Here is a 27,611-nt window from a genome sequence, read left to right as displayed (position 1 = left end):
CTCCTTCTCCTTCTCCTTCTCTCCCTCCCCCTCTCCTTCTCCCCCTCCCCTTCCCCCTCCCTCTATCCTTTTCCACCTCTTCCTCTCCCTCTTCCCCCTTTCCCCCTCTCCCTCTCCTTCTTCCCCTCCCCCATCCCCCCTTCCTATCCCCTCCCACTCTCCCTCTCCTTCTCTCCCTTCCCTTCCCATCCCCTTCCTCTCTCCCTCTCCTTCTCCCCCTCCCCCTCTCATTCTCCTCCTCCCCTCACTCCCTCTCCCTCTCCCCTCCCCTCTCTCTCATATCAACTTGGAAATAAGAGTGGTGACCACTCATTAGACATATGTATACAGACAAGCCCCAAAGTCTACAGTAGGGGAAAAAAACTTTAAAAACAACTTGATTCATTCTGAAGAATCTTCAATAATATTTATTCTGATTATTTCTGGAAATGAATGCCATAGAAACCATTGGTTGGTTAGGTAAGGTCGTTAAATACCAAGACTGGGATAAAAGTTGGTTAACAATCACTTAAAGTCTTAAATGCTTTCCTAGGTTTCACTCCACAGAATGACTGACTTCTGCTTAACTCCACTCTAACAAAATATGAAAAATATTCTTCAGGAAAGTTCCAAACAGAGAATCTCTGGACTGTGGACAGTGGTTGCTAAAAATAGCTGTGGAAGTGGACAATTTACTTTTAAAAAATTGCACTGACATATGAATGGTGAACTCTGGGGCTGTGGGCTCTCTCCCCTGATTCTCCTCCCAAAACTATGTAGCTAGATAATGTCCCTCTTATATTCCATTTACAACACACATCTCTGGAGTATTTCATTGGGTCAAAGACACTGCAATCTGTAGCTTGCAGCTCATATGCTGTTGTAGGGATCCCTGTATACCATGGCCAGCAGTAACAATCTGCAGGATGCAAGAATGCAGTTCAGTTTAATACAGCTTCATAGCTGGTGTTCAAACTTCATGAGTCTGACCCTGGCTAGTTTACTTTAGGAATATTTTGGCACGCCACAATGTGATGAATTTTTTTCTGATGATAATTAACTTAGTCCCATGTGCACAACAAAGCTTGTTGACATAACTACATCAACATCAAAGTCTTTATAAACTGCCATGTGACATCTTCCATAAAGAGAAGTTTTATATATTGACTGAGAAAAACAAGCTCAGGATAAAGGTGTCTGGGAGGGCCCAGTATGGTCTCAGCCACAAAAATAGTCCATCATTCCTATTAACTATATGTACTCCCAGCCTTCTGGAGAAAAAACAAAAACAAAAACAGGTTATACATTTCTGTTCTTGAAAAGACAACCCTGTGTGTTTAACATTGCTGGGTCCCCTCCTGCTTGCCTGTGAGCACAAGAACTTCCATCCCTCCTACAGTATAGCTATTGAGAAACTCAATCTAGAGATTTTCAAAGAATATCATTGAACCTTCAAGAAAGGGGTAAAGATCATACATTAAATAACAAGAAAAATGAAGCATTAACTTTAAAACTCAAAAGGGAGTTTATTTTCTAAATAGAATGTCATTCCTACTCAGATTCCAATAGTAAAGTCCAACTTTCTAATGCACAAGAGAATGAAATTATCTCTGCATACTTTCTTTGTGATCCTATAGTTGTTTCCTCTGGGTTGAAACAGCTTTTCCTTGGGAGAGATCAAAAGCTCATGAATTCAAAAATTACAAGATTCATCAGGAAAATGTAAAAGAGCAGGAAACTTACAAGACTCAAGAAGCCCCTTACTAGACAGGCAGTATTGGTACATGCATTTAATCCCAGTGCTTAGGAGGTAGAGGCATGTGGTTCTCTGATTTTGAGACCAACCTGGTCTACAGAGAAAATTTCAGGACAACCAGGGATATACAGAGAATTCATATTTTGAAAGATTTAGGGTGGGGGAAGAGCCCTTCCTGAGATTGTATAAGCAGTAAATGGACACTGGGGCTGGGCAGGGCAGAAAATGGTCTTTATTTGGGCAGTTGCCTGTAAGTTGTGCAGAGTAGTCCTTGCTGCAGTTTGACCAGTCATCATCTGTACTGGAATAATATGTTTCCATGATGCATCTGCCTTTGAGTCAGTCATGTTCCTCTGAGTAACCCCAGTAAGCCTATTACATCATCAAGTTGGAGTTAGATGGAGTTGTTTATTTGTTCTCTTGTTGCTCTCTTTATTGGAGATAAGTAGAAATTGATTTCCAAGGAAAAGTGTCAGAATGGCACTCTGCCAAAATAAGACTAAAGATCAGAAAACTTTACATTGGCCACAGGAGCTAACATAACAATATCAGGTTATCTCTTGAGGCCCAGGCAAGGAAGCTGTTAGCGAAAGTACAAGATAGCTTTGTAGCAAACTGATTTTGCAAATGCAATGGTTTTAAGCAGAAACCATTCTCTTATCTCTGGTATTCTGAAGTCAACATCCAGGTTGGTTGCATAGTAATGTTTTGTTAAAATCATTTTTGAGGCTCTCATTCCTTCAGTCACATCATCCATCCAGAATCCATACTCTTCTGTATACTCAAAGCACGATAACACGTCTATGATGTCATTTATGGAAAAATGATGAATATACAACAGGGTTCTGCCTACAAGATATGCTGGTACAATGATGGAACAAATATTATGGGGGTAACCAAGCACTATTTTAATTTGATTTAAGGCATATTCCATGAGATAGAGCCAACACCTGACACTATTAATGAGGCTAAGAATCTGAGACTGAGCATGTCATAGGCTCTAAAGGAAACATACTACTATTCTGCTAAATGAACAGAGCAATAAAAATCACTCTGAATGACATATTACTACACTCATAAACCAATGCATCACACAATCCTCACCAGAGAGACATATACTTGCAGTCAATAGTAATTAAAATAGAGACGCTTGAAGTGGAAACTTCTGGTTTCTTTGGAAAGTTATTTATTTCAAATGATGTTTTGGTGGAGCACACAGGTAAAAGGGTGTTTTACTAAAGCAGACACATGAAAACAATTTCTGACGCAGACACGGGTGCAAAAGGATGTTTAGCTATAGCAGGCACATGAAAATACACATTTATAAAAGGAATATAAATATGACCCCACAGTGGGGCTTGAGCACTAGTTTGCTTTTCTCTGCCTTGCTATTCTTCACTAACACACACGTGTATTGGTTTGCCTTACATTGTGTTGCTGAGCTATGTTTGTGGTAATGCCACAAAGAGAAACTCACCAAAGAATTTCTTGGAAGTTTCCTGTGGCTTCTGTGGCCTTAAGCAAGTAGACTAGCCTTGCAGTTTCTTCAGGATTGAATTGTAGCTGCTGGTTCATGTGTGGTGTCGGCTGAGAGGAAATGACTGCAGCTGGTGATTCATATTTGTTTTTTGCCACTGGACTGAACTGCTGATGTCCTGACAATGAAGACTGGGAATACCCCCGAAGAACTATTTCTAACATCTACTTCCCCCATGTTCAAATAACTTTTCTTTTCCACTACCTCTGGTGGGTATTGGCTGGAAAGGAAGTTAGACACTTATTAAAGTGGGTTGAAAATAGAGTTTTCAGGTACAACACAAATGAACTAAAAGAGATTGTGACAGCATGCACAATAACTGTGCAAAATGAAGTCAGACAAAATGCCAGTACAGAGAAGCAGAAGTAGGCAAAAACTCCATCTCCAGCCAAAAAGCAGTTTGCGGCTGATACCTACTGGAAGAAGGAATATCAGTTTTCTCCAATGTGATGACCCTGGCTCTGCCAACCATATTCTAAAACAGGCTTCATTTTCATGCTAAAGAATAGCTGACCAACAAAATTGAACTCTATGTGTGTGTGTGTGTCTGTGTGTGTGTGTGTGTGTGTGCTTTCTCTTTTGTTGTTCTTATTATGGCACTGTGGATTGTTTGTTTGTTTGCCTTGGTTTTTAATTTCTTGGGTTTCTTTCCCCTTTGGATTTGTGTTTTGTTGCTTGCTTGCCTGCTTGCTTGCTTGCTTGCTTGCTTGCTTGCTTGCTTGCTTGCTTGCTTGAGAGAAAGATACACACAAGCACACACACACACACACACACACACACACAGAGAGAGAGAGAGAGAGAGAGAGAGAGAGAGAGAGAGAGGGAGAGAGAGAGAGGATGGGTAAGGAAGTGGGGAGAATAATTATAGATGACTTGGTGTAGGGGAAAGAATATGATCAAAATACATTATATTAAAATTTAGAGAGAAATAAAGTAATTTTAAAAAACACCTCATAGATGAGAACCATGCATATCTATAGGCCTTCCTTCTTCCAGAGTGAATGGACAGGCAGAGTGAGAAAACAACTGAAACAAGGGCCAGGTAGTGAAATCTGCAGTGTTACCTATAGCTTGCACTAAATGAGGAATTAAACAGTAGTGTGCCCCAAATACTGAATAGTGACATAAGAGCCCAGGCTTCTTTCTTTCACTAATCATTTTGTTTGGAAAGAACATTTAGACTCTCATAAGTTTGATGTGAAAGAAAATATAAGTTTTCTCAAATGAAAGGATTGAACTTAATCTTCACACATTTATACTTGCATACAATATCCCTGTGAAGAAATAAGCTGATAACTGTGGTTGCTTATCAAAAGTAACATTAGTTATACTTTCATGTTTTTGTGTTCCTCTTGAATTGTATCTGTAATATATTTATATCCTATTTTTAAAAGAAATAATAATTTTATTCTCTCATATATGTGTGTGTTTGTGCAATAACTCTGAACTATAAGTCTAGTCATAGAGATTGTTACAGATAGACATATAGATAAATGATAGATAAATAACCAGATGATAGATAGATAGATAGATTATAATTATAATACTTTTATTTTCAAATGTAATCCTTTAAAAACTCAAACATAGAATTATAGAATACTGGCTGAATTAGGCATGCACATATAAATTATGGAATAAAAATAATGAACAATTTAAAATTATACAAACCATTAAAATGTATGAATAATTATATAATGAAGAAAGGAAATAAATATAATTTTGGTTCTTACCGACTTGATTCAAAAAATGATCAAAGTAGTATTTTGAGGATAGAGAAGACATTATAAAATGGAAAATTCAATGGTATAACATTTAGCATGAATGAGATGAATGCATAATTGTGTTTCTTTTTTGACAAAATAAGATCGAGCTATGTTTTTGTTTAATCAGGTACAACCATATTGTTTACACAGGAAAGTATTGTAGTAAGCCAGAAAAAACACCAGATTTTCTTTCTAGGGTTTCTATTAATGCTCAGTTCCCTCATTTAGTGTCTTGTGGCCAATATAACAGAGACCAAAGATCCAAAGTGATATGCTCACAGAACTTGCCCAGGACACGAATGAGAAGATAAAACACATAATCTATACAGACAATGGACTCACATTCATGGGAATTCAATGTAGGAGGGAAAAATACTTAAAAAGTGGGACCAAGAGTCAGAAAGGATAGAGGGTGTGAGAAGCTGAATTCTGTGAGACATGGGGCCTCAGGGTCACAGTGTTTACAGCAGGCTCTGGCACAAGCATGCTGTAAAAATGATGCTGTATTTTTAATCTTAGCCATTCTGACTGGTGTAAGATGAAATCTTAGGGTTGTTTTGATTTGCATTTCCCTAATGACTAATGAAGTTGAGCATTTTTTAAGATGCTTCTCCGCCATCCGAAGTTCTTCAGGTGAGAATTCTTTGTTTAACTCTGTACCCCATTTTTTAATAGGGTTGTTTTCTGGAGTCTAACTTCTTGAGTTCTTTATATATATTGGATATTAGCCCTCTATCTGATGTAGGATTGGTGAAGATCTTTTCCCAATTTGTTGGTTGCCGATTTGTCCTCTTGATGGTGTCCTTTGCCTTACAGAAACTTTGTAATTTTATGAGGTCCCATTTGTCAATTCTTGCTCTTAGAGCATACGCTATTGGTGTTCTGTTCAGAAACTTTCTCCCTGTACCGATGTCCTCAAGGGTCTTCCCCAGTTTCTTTTCTATTAGCTTCAGAGTGTTTGGCTTTATGTGGAGGTCCTTGATCCATTTGGATTTGAGCTTAGTACAAGGAGACAAGGATGGATCAATTCGCATTCTTCTGCATGCTGACCTCCAGTTGAAGCAGCACCATTTGTTGAAAAGGCTATCTTTTTTCCATTGGATGTTTTCAGCCTCTTTGTTGAGGATCAAGTGGCCATAGGTGTGTGGGTTCAAAAATTCAGGAGACAGCAGGTGTTGGAGAGGGTGTGGAGAAAGAGGAACACTCCTCCACTGCTGGTGGGGTTGCAAATTGGTACAACCACTCTGGAAAGCAGTCTGGCGGTTCCTCCGAAAACTGGGCACCTCACTTCCAGAAGATCCTGCTATACCACTCCTGGGCATATACCCAGAGGATTCCCCACCATGTAATAAGGATACATGCTCTACTATGTTCATAGCAGCCCTATTTATAATTGCCAGATGCTGGAAAGAACCCAGGTATCCCTCAACAGAAGAGTGGATGCAAAACATCTACACAATGGAGTACTATTCAGCCATTAGAAACAATGAATTCATGAAATTCTTAGGCAAATGGATGGAGCTAGAGAACATCATACTAAGTGAGGTAACCCAGACTCAAAAGGTGAATCATGGTATGCACTCACTAATAAGTGGTTATTAACCTAGAAAACTGGAATACCCAAAACATAATCCATACATCAAATGAGGTACAAGAAGAAAGGAGGAGTGGCCCCTGGTTCTGGAAAGACTCAGTGAAACAGTATTCGGCAAAACCAGAACAGGGAAGTGGGAAGGGTTGGGTGGGAGGACAGGGGAAGAGAAGGGGGCTTACGGGACTTTCGGGGAGTGGGGGGGGGCTAGAAAAGGGAAAATCATTTGAAATGTAAATAAATTATACCGAATAAAAAAATTAAAAAAAAATTAAAAAATGATGCTGTAAAATAATACTGGTTGATGCTTATGCAGTTTTGGTCTAGGCATTTAATCTTTAGAAGTCTATATTCTCTTATCTTAGATATGTAAAAATATATGACAGAAGTGATGCATGTAAAAGATCCTTCCAAACATCAGGTGGTATGATTTCATTCATTGCCTCTATACCACAAGTGCACTGCAGGAGAACAGGACTCTCTTCTGTTTGCAGAACTCAGCCTGACTCCTAATGGACACAGCAACAGTGAAATCCAATCTACAGCTGATCTTTAGTATGTTCTAAGGTTGTGTTTCATGGTGTCTTGAAATCACTTGCAACCTCTGTCCTGTGTTCAAAGTCCCTGCAGCTTATTTTTACAATAACTTGATTACTTATAACTTGACTTTCCTGGTCAAGTCATTAACTTCACAAGACTAACTCAGAGATATTCTTGGGTGCTCTTGCAGAAATCGCTATATAATTAATAGTAAAAAATGTTTTTTAAACTGTGATAAGATCAAATATAAAATTATTACACGATTTTGAAAATCAACATTCCATTGTCCCATACTCTGCATACATAATAACAATGCATGTGGTTGAACTTCAAAAATCGTATCTATTTGTTAAATTTTATCACCTTCCTTTGTTTCTAACAGTATGCAGATGATATGTAATAAAACAACTTTAATGAATTCCTGTGGTATGATAAATCCAAATCTACATCTCTATATTTTCATTAGGTTTTACTTACAGATCTCTAACGTGTCAAGAGACACTGACACTTGTGCTGGACAAACACATAGCACCTTAAGATATGTGGCAAAATGAATTGTTGCAAAGAGAAAGAAGGAACACATTAAAATAATAGAAATTGGGGTCCATAAAATGCAAGTATTTTATAGTTCCATAAATTTAGAAGCAAACCCCAGAGATCTATGGTGGTACTAGAGATGGTTAATTGCTTCCCAATTCCCATTCTCCCTTACTACCCATTTTTATTTGGGCAGTCTGCCACTCAGCTAAAAATCTGTATTCCCCAGTCTCCCCTGCGGTGTGGCAATTCCTCTCTTCAATCCCCTATAAAAAGCAATGGCGGATGAATAAACATACATATGAAAGTTGTTTGTATACTTACTTCTTTATTATATTCGCCTGGAGGATAGTAAATCCTTCCAGGTAGCAGCTTCTAAAACATGACCTTAGGAACAAAAGTGAGGGCTTTAGGAGAAATGAGTAAGTTTGTTCTATCTGAACAAGCATTTATGTTGATTAACCTAAACAAAGCAGAAGAGGGAGGAGGAAGGGAAGGAGAGAGGGAGGGAGGGAGACAGAATCTGGATCGAGGTTTGCTTACACACCTTATTATGCTTACATAAACTTATTTAATGAAGGAATTCTGCCATAGACTTCCCCATACACTTCTGAGCCTAAAGAGGAAAACTATTGAAGAAATATAGATGATTGTCAGCTAGGTAAAATGTTAAAATACAGGTTCTAAAAAGTGTCTCTCTTGTTAGTTCAGATCATCATTAGGTATCCAGGTGCCTCTGTTCATCTTGGTTCTCCAAATCTTAGTTCAATATTTATCCTGACTCTGCCTGTAATTTCTCTAGAATGTCACCTTTCCTCCATTAAGAGATTCTAATTGATGATAGAACAATGGAAGTGAATGAAGTTGGGATTTAATGTCTTAAGAGCATGATAAAATGGAGTCTATTAGACATGACATGGCTCTAGTTCCTGTGAACTCAGAGCAGCTGTGGTTACCTGCATAAAACCATGGCAGTCAAAATTCTTGCACCAAAGGGGTAGATGATATTCAAACCACATTCCCTGCTAAGTAGGTATTAGCTGATTGAGGGGGAATAATTCTTTATTGACGACATGACCACTGATAGGATAACCTATGGTTCATTTGATAGCCCTATAGCCATGCATGTACATATGGGCAGCACTAAGTGGATTTGGTGCCTATTAAAACAAACTAGAAACAAACAATACATGCAATTGAGATTATGAAATAATTAATAATTAATGAAATATGGGGGATGAGGAGATGAAGAGGAGAGGAGTGTATATCGTCAGGTCAAAAGGATACTTCACTTCCCCAAATTCTGGTGGTTGGACAAAAGCTAGCACTCCTCAAGAACTTGGAAAGCTGAATTTCCTCTACCAAACGGAGCCATTTTTCTTATCACTGACAGAAGGGACAAATGGCTATGTGTGGTACCTATGAACATGACGGAACACATGCTGGCCTCCAGGACCCCTCAGTATCATGAGTTTCTGTTTCATATTTCACATTTCATGCTGGCATCCTGGATCTCCTTAGATCTTCTCTCTTCCCCTCTACCTTAAACTTCCTTCCGCTCAGGAGCCTCCTCCCTCACACTCAGTCTCCCTGTAACCCTACTCTATCACCTCTTGTCCATGAGCTCTTTGTCTTCATCCATCTCTCCCTTCTCTCTACCTCTCATCTCTCCAACTCTCTAGCTTTCTGCTCTGCTTCTGTGTCTCTCAAAGCCAGGTCTAGTCTTTTGGCCAATTTAAATCTTTCTACTTTCAGATGCCTCTGACTGTTTTCTCTCTGGTATCTTCAATAAAACCTTCCCCTTAACTATACCATGGAATGGTCATATCATCAGTTTATACATGTATGACCATACTTCATTTTATACATGTGTGAAATTCTTAAGAAAAAAGCAAAACAATTACGAATGTTGTAAGACTTCAATTTAGACATAATATATATCAAGGTTAAGCATGGGCCCAGCTTACATTTAGAAAAGTGCTTTTCTGGTGTTTAAAAATGAAGTAAATATAGCCCATAAAAAAAAATAAAAGGCTTGTCACAGGTCATTTTCCTTATTATCCAGAAAAAGGTCAGAACCCAGTCTCTTGCCTCCAAAAACAAGTTTGTTTTTATTTGTGAAACTATATTACCTAAAATTCTTGACACAAAAGAAATAAATGTATTATAGCATTTTTAATTGAATATCATCTTCATTTACATTGCCATGGTAAAACCTTTCCCAATTTCCCCCGTCCCCAAAGACCCCCAAACCCGTCCCCCTGCGTCCACATATATACCCCTCCACCCGACACACTCCCACCTTCCCCCTCATTTTCCCTTTGTTGGGGCTTCTGTTGAGCCTTTAACTGACCAAGGACCATTGATGCCCTCCCACTGATGCCCAACAAGGCCTTCCTCTGCTACATTTTTGGCTGGAACCATGTATGTCCCTTGGTTGATGGTTCAGTCCCTGGGAGTCTTGGGGCATCTGGGTGGCTGAAATCATTGTTCTTCCCATGGGGTTGTAAGCCCCTTCAGCTTTTCTGGACCACCCTTTGGCTCCTCCATTTGGGACCCCATGCCCAGTCCAATAGTTGGTTGCTAGCATCTGCCTCTGTATTTTTAAGTCTCTATCAGGGCCCCTCTGGAGACAACCATTGCATGTTCCTTTTTGTATACACTTCTTGTAGTCCTTAGTAGTGTCGGGGTTTGTTGACTGTTTATAGAATGAATCCCCAGGTAGGGCAGTCTCTGGGTGGCCTTTACTTCAGCCCCTGCTCCACACATTGTCTCCTTTATTGCTCCTGTGAGTATTTTGTTCCCCTACTTAGAGGAACCAAAGCACTCTTACTTATGTTCTTCTTCTTGAGCTTCCTGTGGTTTTATAACTTTTTCAATTTTACTCATGAGTAATGGTATCTGTACTGGCTGGTTTTGTGTCAACTTGACACAAAACAGAGTTGTCAGATAGAACAGAGTCTCAATTAAGGAAATGCCTTCATGAGATCCTAACTTGCTGTTAGGCAGTTTCTCAATTAGTGGTCAACGGGGATGGGCCCAGCCCATTGTGGGTGGTGCTATCCCTGGACTGGTGGTCCTGGGTTCTATAAGAAAGAAGGCTGAGCAAGTCAGGGAAATCAAGCCAGTAAGTAGCACTCCTTTATGGCCTCTGCATCAGCTCCTGCCTCCAGGTTCGTGCCCCATTTGAGTCCTTATCCTGACCTACTTTGCTGATGAACAGCAATGTGGAAGTATAAGCTAAATAAACCCTCTCCTCCTGAACTTGCTTTTTGGTCATGGTGCTTATTGTATTAATAGAGACCCTAATGAAGACAGTATCCTTGAATGCTAACAATTAGGTGAGTCAAGTAATCACTTATACTCACATATCTACAGTCAGCTGAGGATCTGGTGCAGGCTCTGTTAAGTAGACAGACTATGGAACTTTGCTTCTCCTCTCTCTTACTCTCCCTAGGCCCAGTCTCCTCATCAAGATGGCAAATGCACAGCACAGTAAATAAAAGCCTGTGATGCCCTTAGTGTGTTCTAATATCCCAGTCAAGGCACACAGTCAAACCCAAAATACCAAAGGATGGAAAACACTATAATCTCTGCAACCAATAAGAAGGGACGTTGCCAAGTAATATAGTAAAAAGGAGGTAGATTTGCAAACTATTTAGGAAATAACAATGACAGTGATTATTGTTTGCATTTTCCATGGGGAAAGATAGATAAATGTCTACTCATACAAGTTAAGGCACAAAATAATGATTCCACCATGGCCCAACTTGGTGAGCAAATGAAAGGTTTGATCTTATCTACAGGAATATAGGTAAAAGGCTACTTACAGGAGCATGGAGAACTCAAGAACAACTGAAAGGTCCACTTGGTTTGAGTGATAGTTCACGGAAGCTGCACTGCTTGAGTGCCTTGAAGGACTGAGAGAAACCCTCGCACACTGGAGAGTCTATCTCCTCTCACCACCAGTTGTTTATAGTCATACAACTTTGGCTTTGTAAAGTCTATAAGGTTCAACTTCCCTGGACCTTATTACTTCCAGAATCTCACCAGCCTCCTACTCCCTTCAGGACCACTCATCTATAGTGTTTTGAATGAAATTGGAGATTGTAGCCAGATAAGCAGTTGGTGGGGGTGAAGAAAGGCAGGTGGATCACACCCAGTTTGAGGTCGGCCTGGTCTACAGAGTGGTTTTCTGGCTATGCAAGGATACAAAGTAAGACCCTGCTTCAAAAGAAAAAAAAAAGAAAAGAAAAGAAAAGAAAAGAAAAGAAAAGAAGGGAGAAGGGGAAGGAAGAAGGAGGACAAAGAAGACCAGGAGGGAGAGAAAAGGAAGGGCGAATAGATAGGAGTTTTTATAAAGGTATAGTATTTACAATTAATGCTATCATAGATGAAGCCCTTAGTTGGTTTTGAACTCTTTAAAGTTTTCCTAAGTGATTTCATTTCCTAGCAGAACCAGGGGTGGAAACAAACTCCAAATGCCCTTAGGAAGAGAACTGGAAACAAAGCGAAGAATGTTATTGATAAAAATTGACAATCAGGATGCTGGATAGTTAAGAACACTGACTGCTCTTCCAGAGGTCCTGAGTTCAATTCCCAACAACCACATGGTGACTCACAAACATCTGTAATGGGATCTAATGCCCTCTTCTGGGGTGCCTGAAAAGACTATACACACATACATAAAATAAATAAATCTTTTTTAAAAAAATTACAATAGTAAAAACTGACAATCAGAAATTTTTTAAATGTGAATTAAAAAGCAGATAAGTGTTGCTACTTATAAACTTGTAAGTTTAAAAGGTTGAAGTTGCATGAATGCCAAAAATATTTCAAATGTCAGTTAAGCTGAACAATAATTAGTAAGATGTGTTCATCATTAAGCTCCATAAGTGTGTGTGTGTGTGTGTGTGTGTGTGTATTGTGTCATTAATTTGTATAAGATACCCAGCCTCAAAGATCATTGCTTCATGACATTTTACTTTTAAAAATTATAGTGTGTGTGGAGAGTGGAAGGAAATGTGCATGCCCTGGATTACCTGTAGAGGCCAGAAGACAGCTTGTAGGAGTCAGTATTCTCCTCCCATCATGGGGGTTATGGGAATTGAATTCATGTGGTCAGGCTTAGCAGCAAGCACCTTTACTCACTGAGCCACTTCGCTGGCCCTATTTCATGATATTTTGAGAATTTGATTTTCTATTGTGTGGTCAGCTCTAAATGGGACACCTATACAACCCACTATGCTCTGATGCTCATGGAATGTGATAGAAGAAAGGAAGGAAAGAATGTAAGAGCCACAAAATGGGGAGAGAGACTGTGCAATACTGTCTCCTAGGCACGACATTACTTTCTTTTCCTCTGAACCTCTGCTTCTATCTATCTAGGCCCTAAGTGGGTATACAATCACTGAAAATGTTCCAAACTAAAAAAAAATCCATATATGTAAAAAAAAACCCTACTACTTTGTAAACTAAAAATTGTAATTAAAAATATACAAATTTTAAAAAGAGCTTGGAACATAGGTAGGCACCCTTCATGGATGAGTAATGCTGTTCCCAGAAGTCACCACAACTTAAAAGAAATCCAGTGCCAGGTATGCGATACTATTTTATGAGTTATTAGCCACAGAGGTCCCAGAAACCCTTAAAGAATACAAGTTATTAGCCAAGCATGCCTTTAATCCTACCACTCAAAAGCCAAAAGCAGACTGGTCTCTGAATTCTGGCTAGCCTGGTATACAGAGAAAATTGCAGAACAGCCAAGGTTACATAGAGAAACCTTTGCCTTTAAAAACCAATCAACCAAACAAAGACAATTATTAATCGCCCTTGGTTGTCCTCTGGAACTAGAAGCTAATATCCTATTGCAGAAGAAAGAGGACACAGAGAAATCTAGTTGGAATGCAATGGAAACTCCCTGCCTGCTGGATGGTGTCCATAGTGCCACAAGATGCTAGGAAAGCTGCTTCGGAAGAAACCTCATCAACGGTCTCAGGCAACTGCAAGTCATGCATACTACAGCACTGACCTGGCAGGCAAGAGATGCCTACCAAGCTGATAGAGACACAACTATTTGGGGATGCCAACTACTTCATGATTGGAGTTGAAGCCTGCTCCTCTAGAGAAAACACACACCTGATACTAGAAACCTGACCAAAAGCATATGAATGGGGAGAGCTTGCTCACAGGGAGAACAACATTATTTTCCTAAGTAGGCATGTTATTGTATCTACTTTCTAATTATAAATCTCATTTAGGTTACTTCCATCTTCATTTATTATAGGTGTCACTGAATGTGCAAATGAACATATAGATTCAGTTATTACAGATTATCTCATTAGGCTTGATTACAGAAGTACAATTACTGAGCCATAAAATATATGAGGAATTTTTAGACATTTTATTTGAATTCTCAAATTCATTCCCATGAAGACCTATAATTACTCTCAACAACTTTACACTGGAATAATAGCCTTGCATCCAACTTACCTGAGTTAGGTTTGCTTTATTTTAAGGAAGGGCTTGCTTAAATGTTAAAAAAAAAAAAAAAGTTTCTTAGCTTTATTTAAATTTATATTTGTTTCACTACTTATAAGGTTAATTTATCCATTGATATTTATCCATAATTTATTATTTGTGGATATAAAATACCCAGACCTTGATTGTCTAATATCTAACCTTCCTGCAGATTCTGGATTTATAGGCCCACTACTGAGCAAATCAGCTTTTTAAAATCAACCTACCCTTCCTTTCCATCCTCCTCTACTGTGGGAAACCCCACCCTGGAGAAGGTCCTATGTTGTAGATGCAGCCTTCAGGCAGGTTGAGGAAGTCACGGAGAGAAAGCCATTAAGCAGCATTTTCTTGTGGTCTCTGCTTCAATTTCTGTCTCCAGGTTCCTGCATTGGCTTCCCTCTAGGATAGAGTCTAAGCCATAAGGTAAAATAAATCCTTTTCTCCTCATACTGCTTTTGGTTATGGTGCTTGTTACTGCAACAGAAATCAATGAAGACAGTCTGATATGTATATGAGACTGGTTTTCCTTGTATGAGTTTAATAAACCCTGTGCCCCTACAGTTTTGATTCACCCCAGTAGATTTATAGAATGCCATCCATTCTATTCCCAGGAATAAGTAATTTATCATTCATTGCTTTGTGGGGATGGGAGGGTCCCAGACAGATGGTGTCATTCACATATGCATCCAGGTGCAGAGTCATTCTTCATCCACAAAATGGAGTAAAATACTCCTTGTCAATTAGAGCCTCTCTAGGCAAGAGATGATCTGAAAATCCAGTTTCACTCAATATAAACTAACAGGACAAGTACAGTCTGACTTCAATAGATAGCTAACTATGGTAAATGTACATTTGTTCAAATCTCCTCAAAACTTTTAATTCAACAACCAGTCTTTTTGTATATTTTTGTTATGATTCTTTTCAACCCAAACGAATATGCACCTCTATATCTAATCTTATACTTTTAGTTCCATTTTTTTCATTGTTACTTGCTGTGAAATTGTGAAATTGACATTATTTTTGGTCTATTTATGCTGAGGTCTTCTTGTAGCCTGTGGCCCAAGTTCTCCTAGGTATGTCAACTCACCTCTGGACTCCCTGGTGAGCAACACAGCCTCTGGTCAACTCTCTCGACTGCACAGAGTCCTTGGTGACTTTGGGAGCTCACCAGCCACAAGGCAGCTTTCAAAGTAAGGTTTCTTGAGTGAATAACTGTGAGAGGTACACTCTATCCCCCAGATGGCATCCTGTGCGCATTCATGGAGATATCAATACTGTAAAACAGCTAGCCATTCCATCTCGCCAGGAAATCTTAAATGAGCAGGACATCTTATTCCCATCATTGGCAAGGACAGTGATCCTTTGGTCTACTGAGGTGGAGCCAGATGTCTGCCCAGCCCAGAAGCTACCTGTATTCATAGATAACGTGAGACAGGCACATAGCAGCTTAGAAATCCTTCCTCAACCATGTGCTAGTCACCGGGAAGGCTGGTTTAAATGTGTTCACAGGCCCTCCTCTGAGCTTCTCATTCAGCTTAGTAAGTCTAAAATGTGCAAAACATGTGAAGTAAGCCTAAGACTGTGGGTGATTCTGGACTGAGGACCAAAGTGAGAACTGAGACAGAACCCATTGACCCTCCAGCTTGCTGCCTCTGGCTTTCCCAGGCTCTAATCAACTACAAGACATGTGTTTTGTACAAATTAGGCCTCCATTCTTGCCTCTCAGTGCATTACACTTCATCAGCTCCTTCAGTCCTGGGTTCCCTTTTGCTTTCTATAATGTCTCCCAGGGTTGATTTGGGGTTTGGGGGAGGAAGTTTCTTTAATTTCATGATCTTGGTAAAACTCACTTTAAAATTATCCTGTCTCCTTAGTTTAATATGTTCTATAACTTGGTAAGGTTCTTCTTAGATTACAATGAAGTAACATAGAAAATACTTAGCCTAAATAACTACTCTTGATCATTGAACGGCAAAGTATATGATGAGAACAATCTCAAGTTGTTTAAATTACTTTTATAGTAGAGTTTTGAACCTTGTTACCATGGGTTCTTTCTTGAATACCTACAAGAACATTATTTCAGTGTCAAAGGATATAGTAAAAGACTGTGAAAATAATCAGAAAATGCCAAAAAATAATTTTAAACCCCAGGATCCAGAGATTAACACTGTAGTCGCATCAGTTGTGGCCCAAGAATCTTCAAATCATTCAGTACTTCCCTGAAAGTAAACATCTTAAGAACCTTAATTTTGCAGCTATGTTTTTAAAATATGTGTAGGGCTTTTAGCCTATTGTGATCTATGTAAACAGCATGTTCAATGACTCACTTTAATAAGAAATAATAGTTCATGGCTATTGACTTAGAGGGAAAACTAATACTGTATTAATGAAGGAAAACAAAAAATAATTGTAATAAAAGAAACAAAGGATTTATATGCAGTAACCTTGCAGAGAGAGCGGAGTCCTGATAAAGGCAAACAAGCCCTCATGATCCAAATTACAAATAAAAATTGACAGCAAGACTCTATTGCTGAAAACAAGAAATGCACAAATCATTGAACATGAAGAAATCAAGCTGGTATCTTCATGGAGCCTTCTCCCCTATGGGCTAGTGCTTTTTTACAGGAGGGTTCTCTGCACACTACCAAAGGAGAAATGTATACACCAACCAAAATCTCTGATCTACAATGCTGTTCTTCCTGTATATATGCTAGTGCAACAGTAGCACAAAGCCTGTGGGAGTAGCCAACCTATTTCTGAGTTAACATAAGGTCTTTTCCATACTTAACATGCTTGGATGATGACTAGACAGCCTGGAAACATAGGCTAAAACCAAATACTATTGTTGTATTAAAACAACAGCAATAAAATTACTTCTATCTGATATACTCATAGATCAGTACCTTGCACAGCTATTGTAAGAGAACTTCCTCCTGAAGCAGATGTGAACAAATGCAGACGCACAGCCAGACAGCTTTCAAATGAGAGGAATATCCAGACCTAAATGGGATGTCTCCATCAAATCATTCCCCGCAGGACTTGGAAAACTCTGCAGAAGAGGAGGTATGAATGTAAAAGCCAGTGTAAGGGGATGGGGGACACCAAAGAAGCAAAGCACTATAAAGCAACAGGATTGATGCACATATGAATTCAGAGACTGAGGCTGTATGCAAAAAGCCTGCACAGGTCTTATAGCTAAAAAGAGATACGATCACATACCTCCATTCCCAACCCAGAAGCAGTAGCAGGATATTTGACCACACTGTGAATGTGAATGCCAAGATTGTATTATTTCCTGAAAAAGAAAAACAACAACAAAAAAACAAAGTTTGTTCCCAGTTGTGGTGTGGCTCAACCCTTAGCATACGCCTTTAATCCATCTGGCTAGAATACAGACACATCCTAATCCCAAACATTGAAGGTAAAGTTAGTTTGTAGAAGGAAACAGCCATGTCTGAAAATGATGTCTAATTGACTGACAGACAAAGTGATGAATCAGAGAAAGATTTGATATAATAGGATAGTACAACTCTCATGAGAAGAAAGAAGAAAGTGAAACTACTTGAGAGGCAGAGCAGAGAGAGAAATGGAAAAGTGTCAGTTTTCCTGGGACAGTTTAAGAGAGACAGGTAGCAGAGAAAAACCAAGCTAGATACAGGTGAAGACAAAGGAAGTCAGAGAATAAAGAGTCAGAAGATCAGAACAAATTGCCAGAGTCAGTTTAACACCAAGCAAAGGAGTTTGTCAAGAAGTTGAGAAAAGTCAGATTGAGTGAGTCAGCTTGGAGAAGAGTTTTGAGCCACAAGAGCCTAGGTGAACAAGCTAGCCAGAGATAAGAAAACTAGAAAGGGGAGAGCTTATTGGGCAGTAAGTCTCAGAGGCAGAAAACATTCTAGGCCTAAATCAGATTATATGGATGCTAGAAGCTTCCAGGACTAGGCCTAGGTTAATGGAGTGAGGTAGCAAACCTCCAGACAATAATTATTACATCAGACAAATAAAAGTTACATTTACAGAACTTATCTCTAACTGATAACCACTTGCAAATGAAAATTAAGTTTTTTTCCAAGGAAATCTCACCGGAGAAACAAAATAATCTTTTTTTATTACTATTAATCACTCCATTCATTTACATCTCAAATGATACCCCACTTCCCAGTTACCCCTCCACTAACCTCCCATTCCATATCTGTCCTTCCACCTCTGCTTTACCTATATGAGGGTACTCCCCCACCCACCCACCTTTTCCTGCCCTGCCACTCTAACATCCCTCTACGGTGGGGCATCAAACCTCCCTGGAATCCAAGGGCCTCCCCTACCATTGGTGTCAGGTAAGGTCATCCTCTGCTACATATGTGTCTGGAGCCATGGATCCCTCCAGGTACACTCCTTGGTTGGTGGTGTAGTCTCTGAGAGAATTGGGTGTTCTGGCCAGCCTATGTTGTTCTTCCAATGGGCTGCAGCCAAGCCAACCTAATAACACCTTTGAAAGTTCCTTATCTTATACTGTTCAGCAAGATCAATCTATCTATCTATCTATCTATCTATCTATCTATCTATCTATCTTTCTTTCTTTCTTTCTATCTTTATTATTTTATTGATCTCTCTCTCTCTCTCTCTCTCTCTCTCTCTCTCTCTCTCTCTCTCTCTCACCTTATAAGTTCATTGGGAATATAGTATGGCTTCCAGTTTTGTGTTTTTATGAGATTCCCGAGTGTGAAGCAAGTAAATCTCTGCGTCTATATCTGTTTCTTGTGCCTTTTTCATTTCTTGTACCTTTTTCTTGGAGTCTTTTGCTTCTGTATGTTTGTATGGTACTGTTCTAATATTTAGTTTTTGTTTTGTCTTAATCACATTTTACTTCATTTCATTTTGTTATTATTCCTTAGAAGTCTGTTTCCTAATGAGAGACAGAAAGCCGGTGGGTATAGATGGAAAGTGGGGTGTGGATAAAATGGGAGGAGTAGTGGAAAGGGAAACACTAATATTAATAAAATAAAAATAAGATAAAACTTTTAAATGTACAAGATATGTACTGTCTCATATTTGTTATGTTTGTTTTTAGGTGGGGCCCTGTGATTGTACAAAGCATTTGTGCAGTGGAATGAAAATGAAACTTCAAATAAAGGACAAATAGCTTTTAAGCTACAAATTAAATTAAACTTAATCATTATAAATATAACTTGTTAACAGTATCCTTCTTCTTCCACATACTTAGCCTGCTCTTATGAACCAAATATATGAAATCTGAAATCAGGAACAATGGTTTTTCTGTTTAAGTTAGAGAGAGTTGAGGTCTTGGGAGGCAGCTCTCAAAGGTACACAAAGAGCTTGGTGTGTAGCACCCCACTGCCACCAAAGGAAGCTGAAAGTTCACTCTAAATGCCCCCTTTCTCCTTGCAAAATCATTGTAAGAGGTAAGTGCCAAATTACAATAGCTTAGAGTATTTCATGATTTCCTAAAAATAGACAATTAATAGTAGATAATTAATGGACATGAGAGGAGGAGAGTGGGTTAGTGATTCAATTGCTTTTGGATGATGAAGGAATCTTACAGAAGCTGAAGTCTATAAAACAATAGGAGAACCAGTATGCATTCCTTTTCCAGAAGTGTGGGTACTCAAGACTCATGAGGAGAACATTGTTTAGCTGCTCCTTTGCTCACCACATAAACAGTTTAACCTCACCTAGGAAGCTCAATTGCAAATTCCTTAAGGCAAATTTTGAGAAGAGTTGAATCTGCCTCCTGTGGTCTCAATTGTGCTAACAATTTCCTTAGTGCCTACCAGGATTGTTTGTCAAAACATTTCCTTGATGGAAATGCCTAAACAAAAAAACCTACTAGAGAAGTAGCACCTCCACTGTGAGAATTTCTCCTCCCAGCACCACTTCTTTTAAGCACTTGGCTGCAGTAGAAAAAGGACAGCAGTTGAGAAGCAGCAGAGGTCAGAAACTAGGATAGAGCAGTGATAAGCACTGGTATCTGTCACATGCTTCAAAACTTTCTTTGCCTACCTTCAATTCACAAGGTTCAGTGTCCTTGAAGAGAACTTTTCTTTGTGGACATGCTACCAACTTCTCTCTGGACAGGATTGTTCCTGTTACCTATGGAGGGTGTCACAGACACCAGATAGGCTGGAACATTATCTGTACAGTTGCTAAAGGCAGCATTAATAAAAACCTTTCAACATGAACAACACCAAACAGTACAATGTCTGCAATCAGGACACTACAGTTCGCTAAAGTGTGCTGCTTGGAAGGTTCATGGGCAATTTTATTCACAAATAACGTTCTCATAAAAGAACTACAGATGCATGCATGTATGTATATGTATATACATATACACAAACATATGTATACATATACACAAACATACATATATACACATATATATATGTTTGTGTAGGTATAGGTATAGGTATTGAAAGGCCAATGCATCAATGAAGGGAGCTTAAGAAGAGAGAATGGGAGTTAAGGGAGTGTGGCACAGCAGTGTGGGGGAAGGGGGTGCCCAGGTGGGCCCATGTCCAAGTACCTCTTCCCCCTAAGGGACCACATGCACACACGCACACAGGCATGGTATAGAACAGAGTTTATTCAGGGTAGAGGTTGGGAGTTAGTGGTAGAGAGAAAGGCAGAGAGAGGGAGAGGGAGAGGGAGAGGGAGAGGGAGAGGGAGAGGGAGAGAGAGAGAGAGAGAGAGAGAGAGAGAGAGAGAGAGAGAGAAGAGTATAGTGGAGGCCGGCCATGACCACGTGGAGAGAGGGGGAGGAAGGAGAGCCCAAGGGGCAGAGAGGTGAGAGTAGGATGAGAGAGAGAGTGGAGAGAGAGAGAGAGAGAGAGAGAGAGAGAGAGAGAGAGAAGGGAACAAGTAGCCCCTTTTATAGTGGGCCAGGTCTACGGGGCAGGGCATACCTGGCTGTTGCCAGGTAAGTGTAGGGTGGAGCTTAGACAGAATACCAACAGGTATAAGTTTAGGTATAGGTATAGGTATAGGTATAGGTATAGTATATAGCTATAAGTAGAGGTATAGGTATATCCCAATGCTGAAAGTCCAAGTAAGAGATTTAATTGACCTAGAATATTCCTTGGTTCTTTCCTCTTAGACAATAGAGGAGAGTCAGTCCTCAGACCAAGAAAAAATAAAATAAATTTCAAAATAAAACAATAACTGTGCTTGATGTGTTTATAAAAAGATGAGAGAGGGGATATGTTCTATGGAAGTGTGCTGAGGTGTGGGGGAAGAGGGTGCCTCCTTGGGTCCATGCTGAGGCATCCCTTCTCTCTGAGGGACCAACCACATGATGGTATAGGTATAGTATAGAATAGAGTTTATTCAGAGCGTGGGGAAGGAAGTTAAGAGGGTAGTAAACAGAGAGAGAGAGAGAGAGAGAGAGAGAGAGAGAGAGAGAGAGTAGAGAAGTAGAGGCTGGCCATGAACATATGGAGAGAGATGGGGGAAGAGAATGAGGAGAGGGCAGGAGCAGGAAGGGAAGAGCAAGAGCAAGAGAGGAGCAAGAGAGCAAGGAGGGGGCAAGCATCCCCCTTTTATAGTAAGTCAGGCACACCTGGATGTTGCCAGGTAACTGTGGGGCGGAGTTTAGACAGAATGCTAACCATCATGGTATTATCCCTGGCAAAGTACCTGTGGTGGTTTGAATATGAATAGCCCCCATAGGTTCACCTATTTGGATGCTTTAGGGAATGGCTCCACTTGGCAGGATTTAGAAGGTATAGCCCTGTTGGAGTAGGTGTGGCCTTATTAGAGGAAATGTGTCATTGTGAGTGGGATTTGAGGTTTCAGAAGCTCAATCCAGGCCAAATGGCTCTGTTCCTATTGCTTACTTATTCAGATATTGAACTCTCTGCTAATTCTTCAGTACCATGTCTGCCTGCCTCCATCCCCTTCACTCCCTTCACCTGCTTTTCCCTTAAGGAATTCAGGCACTGTTGTACACCCAACTGTACTGGTAGGAATGAAGCCAGGGTAGGTGGGTGTTGGGGGCTTGATTTGTGCTTACATGGGAATTCACACATTCACTGCAGGTTCCCTTGAACAGTTAATTATTTGATGGGTCAATAAAGAGCCAGCAACCAATGGTTGGGGCCACTCACTGATTAGGTCTGGGGTAGCAGAGATGAAATATAGACATAGCAAGTATTAACTCAGGAATATTGGAGGACAGTGTGTTAGAGCCACGTGGAGGTTCAAGAGTAGCCCAGTCATTGAGCTAGTCAAGGCATATCAAAATATAAAGGGTGTGTGTGTGTGTGTGTGTGTGTGTGTGTGTGTGTGTGTGTAGCTCAGAGCTATTTAACAATTTACCTCTACAGGTAGGTCCAGTAGGAGACAGTTTTTAATGAAACAGCTGCAAGGGGGAGAGGAGGTGAAAAACCAGTACTTGGCTGTTCCTCCACAGCTTTCTCCAGGTGGGACTGACAGGGAAGTCTTAACTTTAGAGTATGATTTGTTTACCTCTCAGGTGTAAACTTCCAGGCACTCAGTTTATTTTGGGCTTGTTGCAGTTTGTTTTTAATCTGTTCCAGTTCACCTTTCATTTTTTAGGAAAATACAAGTTGATCTCTGGATTTACCATTGTTGATTTCAGTTGGGCTACACTTGACTGCTGAACTTGCTTGAGGTACTGGATTTGAGTAGTGCACTCTTGCATCTCCTGCTCCTTGGTTGCTAGCTGCATGACAAAAATGTTCTCCCTGTGTGCAGACTCCTGCTGTTGCTGCTTTAGTTTTTATTCAAATTCCCTTAAACCAAAGAAGACCTAACACCAATATTCTTCAAACTATTTCACAAAATAGAAACAGAAGGAACACTACCCAACTCAATCTATGAAGCCACAATTTCGCTGACACCAAAACCATACGAAGATTCAACATAGAAGGAGAAATTTAGACAAATTTCCCTTATGAATACCAATGCAAAAATACTCAATAAAATTCTTGCCAATCAAATCCAAGAACACATCAAAACAATCATTCACCATGATCAAGCAAGCTTCATCCCAGGGATGCAGGGATGGTTCAATATACAGAAATCCATCAATGTAATCCACTATATAAACAAACTCAAAGAAAAAAACCACATGGTTATTTCATTAGATGCTGAAAAAGCATTTAACAAAATTCAGCATCCTTTCATGTTAAAGGTCTTGGAAAGAACAGGAATTCAAGGCCCATACCTAAATATAGTAAAAGCAATATACAGCAAACTAGTAGCCACCATAAAACTAAATGAAGAGAAACTTGAAGCAATCGCACTAAAATCAGGGACTAAACAAGGCCACTCTCTCTCTCCATATTTATACAATATAGTACTTGAAGTTCTAGCTAGAGCAATTAGACAACAAAGAGAGGTCAAAGGAATACAAATTGGAAAGGAAGAAGTCAAATTATCACTATTTGCAGATGATATGATAGTCTACTTAAGTGACCCAAAAACCTCCACCAGAGAGCTCCTACAACTGATAAACAATTTCAGCAAACTTGCTGGATATAAAATTAACTCAAGCAAATCAGTAGCCTTCCTATACTCAAAGGATAAACAGGCTGAGAAATAAATTAGGGAAATGACAGCCTCCACAACAGTCACAAACAATATAAAGTATTTTGGTGTGACTCTAACCAAATAAGTGAAAGATCTGTATGACAAGAACTTCAAGTCTCTGAAGAAAGAAATCGAAGAAGACGTCAGAAGAGGGAAAAAAATCTTCCATGCTCATGGATTGGCAGGATTAATATAGTAAAATTGGCCATCTTGCCAAAAGCAATATACAGATTCAATGCAATCCCCACCAAAATCCCAACTCAGTTCTTCATGGAGTTAGAAAGAGCAATTCTCAAATTCATCTGGAATAACAAAAAAAAAAAAAAAAAAAAAAAAAAAAAAAAAAAAACCAGGATAGCTAAAACTATTCTCAACAGTAAAAGAACTTCCAGGGGAATCAAAATCCCAGACCTCAAGCAGTACTACAGAGCAATAGTGTTAAAAACTGCATGGTATTGGTACAGTGACAGGCAGGTAGTTCAATAGAATAGGATTGAAGACCCAGAAATGAACCCACACACCTATGATCACTTGATCTTTGACAAAGGAGCTGAAACCATCCAGTGGAAAAAAGATAGTCTTTTCAACAAATGGTATTGGCTCAAGTGGAGGTCAGCTTGCAGAAGAAAGTGAATTGATTCATTCTTATCTCCTTGTACTGAGCTCAACTCCAAGTGGATCAAGCACCTCCACATAAAACCAGACACACTGAAGCTAATAGAAAATAAACTGGGGAAGGTTCTTGAGGACATGGGCACAGGGGAAAAGTTCCTGAATAGAACACCAATAGCTTATGCTCTAAGATCAAGAATCGACAAATGGGACCTCATAAAATTACAAAGTTTTGTAAGGCAAAGGACACTGTCAAGTAGACAAAATGACAACCAACAAACTGGGAAAGGAACTTCACCAACCCTACATCTGACAGAGGGATAATATCCAATATATACAAAGAACTCAAGAAGTTAGACTCCAGAGAGCCAAATAACCCTATTAAAAAATGGGATACAGAGCTAAACAAAGAATTTTCAACTAAAGAACTCCGAATGGCTGAGAAGCACCTAAAGAAATGTTCAACATCCTTAGTCATCAGGGAAACGCAAATAAAAACCACCCTGAGATTTCACCTCATACCAGTCAGAATGGCTAAGATCAAAAACTCAAGAGACAGCAGGTGCTGGTGAGGATATGGAGAAAGAGGAACACTCCTCCACTGCAGGTGGGATTGCAAGCTGGTACAACCACTCTCGAAGTCAGTCTGGTGGTTCCTCAGAAAACTGGGCATGATACTACCAGAGGACCCTGGTATACCACTCCTGGGCATATATACCCAGCAGATTCCCCAGCATGTAAAAGGACACATGCTCCACTATGTTCTGGAGCTTAATAGCCTGAATCTGGAAAGAAACCAGATGTCCTTCAACAGAGGAATGGATACAGGAAATGTGGTATATTTACACTATGGAATACTACTTAGCTATTAAAATCAATGAATTCATGAAATTCTTAGGCAAATGGGTGGAATTGGAAAATATCATCCTAAGTGAAGTAACTCCATCACAAAAGAACACACATGGTATATTCTGATACTTACGTTACTGATAAGTAGATAGTATCCGAGAAGCTCAGAATACCCAAGACACAATTCACATATCAAATAATGTCCAAGAAGAAGGAAGGAGAGGCCCCTGGTCCTGGAAAGGCTTGATGCAGCACTGTAGGAGAATACCAGGACAGGGAAATGGGAAGGGGTTGATTGGGCAACAGGGAAGGGAAGAGGGCTTATGGGACTTTCAGATAGAGGGGAATCAAGAAAGGGGAAATCATTTGAAATGTAAATAAAGAATATATCTAATAAAAAAGAAAAGGAAAAAGAAAAGAAAGACAACAGGAAAGGGCATTGTAATATCTGGAGACACAGGGTTCACTCTTGCCTTTACTATGTCTGTGGCCATTTTCCCAAAAGGGAAAAATATTGACCATTGGCAGCCAAGACCAGGACTGCACAGATCAGGGTGCAAAAGCTTCTGCCCCACAGGATCTGAGGGAGCTTCGCAGAGGGTCACGAATCAGTGCAGAGACTGTGGTTAAGCTGGTGAACAACCTGGTGCCTTCTCTGCAGGAAGAGGATCCCTCCTTTGTCCTTGCCTTTCTTTTCCAATAAGGAAGATTTGCCACTCTCCTACAAGTACTGGACCTACTGTTCATGAGGTATGCATTCTTTGGCCCTTATTCTTATGAGGATGATAAACAAGTAAAGAACACCCTTTGTAGCTAGACGAGAACCCTGAGGACTTTTGTGAGCCCACAGACTTGTTCCCTCTGAAATACCTGAAGGCCTACTTGAGTGTGTACATGCCACACTCAGATCTAATTGTCCAAGTCAATAGGCTCCAGACCCAGTTACAGGAAGAACAGGCCATGGATTCACCATCCACGGATGAGGAAGACTCAGATATGGGGAGACACATAACCTCAGATCTGGAGATTGAATGGGTATAAATTGGCAGGGAAAACAGCAAATCTGGAGCCAGATCCAACTTGTGCATCAGGTCTGGACAGCACAAAAACCACCAGAAGTTCCTGTGATGGATACATAGCTGCAGCCACATGTAGCCACAGCAGTCCTGCCAGCATACCGGATAGCAACTGTGGCCGAATAGACCTGTATCTAACATGTCTGTAGATACTGTGTATGTTTCAGTGATCTCCTGCTTGCTACAGTAGGCCTATGTATTTATAGAATGGTTCTGTTGCCTCTGGTCATTAATTTGAGTCTGTCCTATATCTGAGCTGTGTTGTATTCCTTAGCTGCCTGCAGCTATTACGAACTGGGTTGCTGGAACAGAAGCCGAGAGATAGATGGGGAAGGGGCTAAAAGAAAGAAGGGCCAAGACAATATTTCACTGATCAAGGCCAGGAACTTTAATGGCGGTCGGACCTTTTAACAGTTTGGGCAAACCCTTCCTCCCAGACTCCGGGCAGATTTCCGGAGAAGTTGTCTAGCTTCTCTTGGAGGTCCTTGTCTCGACTGCTCCGACTGCTCTGGCAGCTGGGTGGGTCACCTGCTTAATTCAGGAATTCCTAGACCTGGAGGAACAATGAGCTTAACCTTCGCTGAGCTTCTCTACCCTAGGATAAAAATTCCTGCTTTAACCTACTTCCCTATTATGTCCTAATGGCAGATTCCTGCCCGAAGCCAGGGATTGTCCTTGACCAATGTCAAACTCAAACCTTGTGCATGACTGCCCCAATATGGCTCTATACATTTCCTCCCTTTTTTTTATTAATTTGAAAATGAGGAGGTAGAAAACAAGTGGATAAATATCCTTCATAAGAAGGCGGGCCTTAACCAGGAGGGGAAGCATTGACCGTAATTCCTCTTAAATATTGTTTAACATCTTTTTCAGAGGAGGGGTAATAGGCTCCCTTATTATTTTAAGGACAGCTCTATACAGAGCTGCTGTTTCTGCCCCTCCGAATCAGTCCCTGATTTCATCCCAGCAGCAGTTCCCGTCCCAAAGCCAGCCTCCCTTCCCCTGAGAAATTGTCTTTTTCCTTTTTCTGAACTTTTCAATGTCATGTTTAAGTACTGGTTTTAATAAATTGTTAGTATTTGTTTTTTTTTTTTTTTTTAAAAAAAAGAAGAAGAAGAAATAGCTCTTTTCATTGGGGGGTCAGAACAAGGGCTATTTAAACCTTGGAGAATGGGTAGGGTTTTTAGGGATGAGTGTGCATTATTGACTAGGGATGAGGTGCTGGGAATGCTTCATTGCCTGAAGAGGAATTCCATGTGCTTAATCTGGCCATGAGGCTACAGGGCCACCA

At 40.0% G+C, this 27,611-nt stretch overlaps 1 pseudogene; it reads left to right on the top strand.

Moving 5' to 3' along the window:
• Positions 1–17,231: 17,231 nt before the first annotated feature.
• LOC127663622 (ral guanine nucleotide dissociation stimulator-like) lies at positions 17,232–26,285 on the top strand (annotated as a pseudogene).
• Positions 26,286–27,611: the final 1,326 nt, after the last annotated feature.

The sequence above is a fragment of the Apodemus sylvaticus genome, chromosome 13 (assembly GCF_947179515.1).
Source record: "Apodemus sylvaticus chromosome 13, mApoSyl1.1, whole genome shotgun sequence".
Taxonomy (NCBI): Eukaryota; Metazoa; Chordata; class Mammalia; order Rodentia; family Muridae; genus Apodemus; species Apodemus sylvaticus.
Note: the sequence above shows the minus strand (reverse complement) of the source record. Positions and strands in the feature narration are given on the sequence as shown.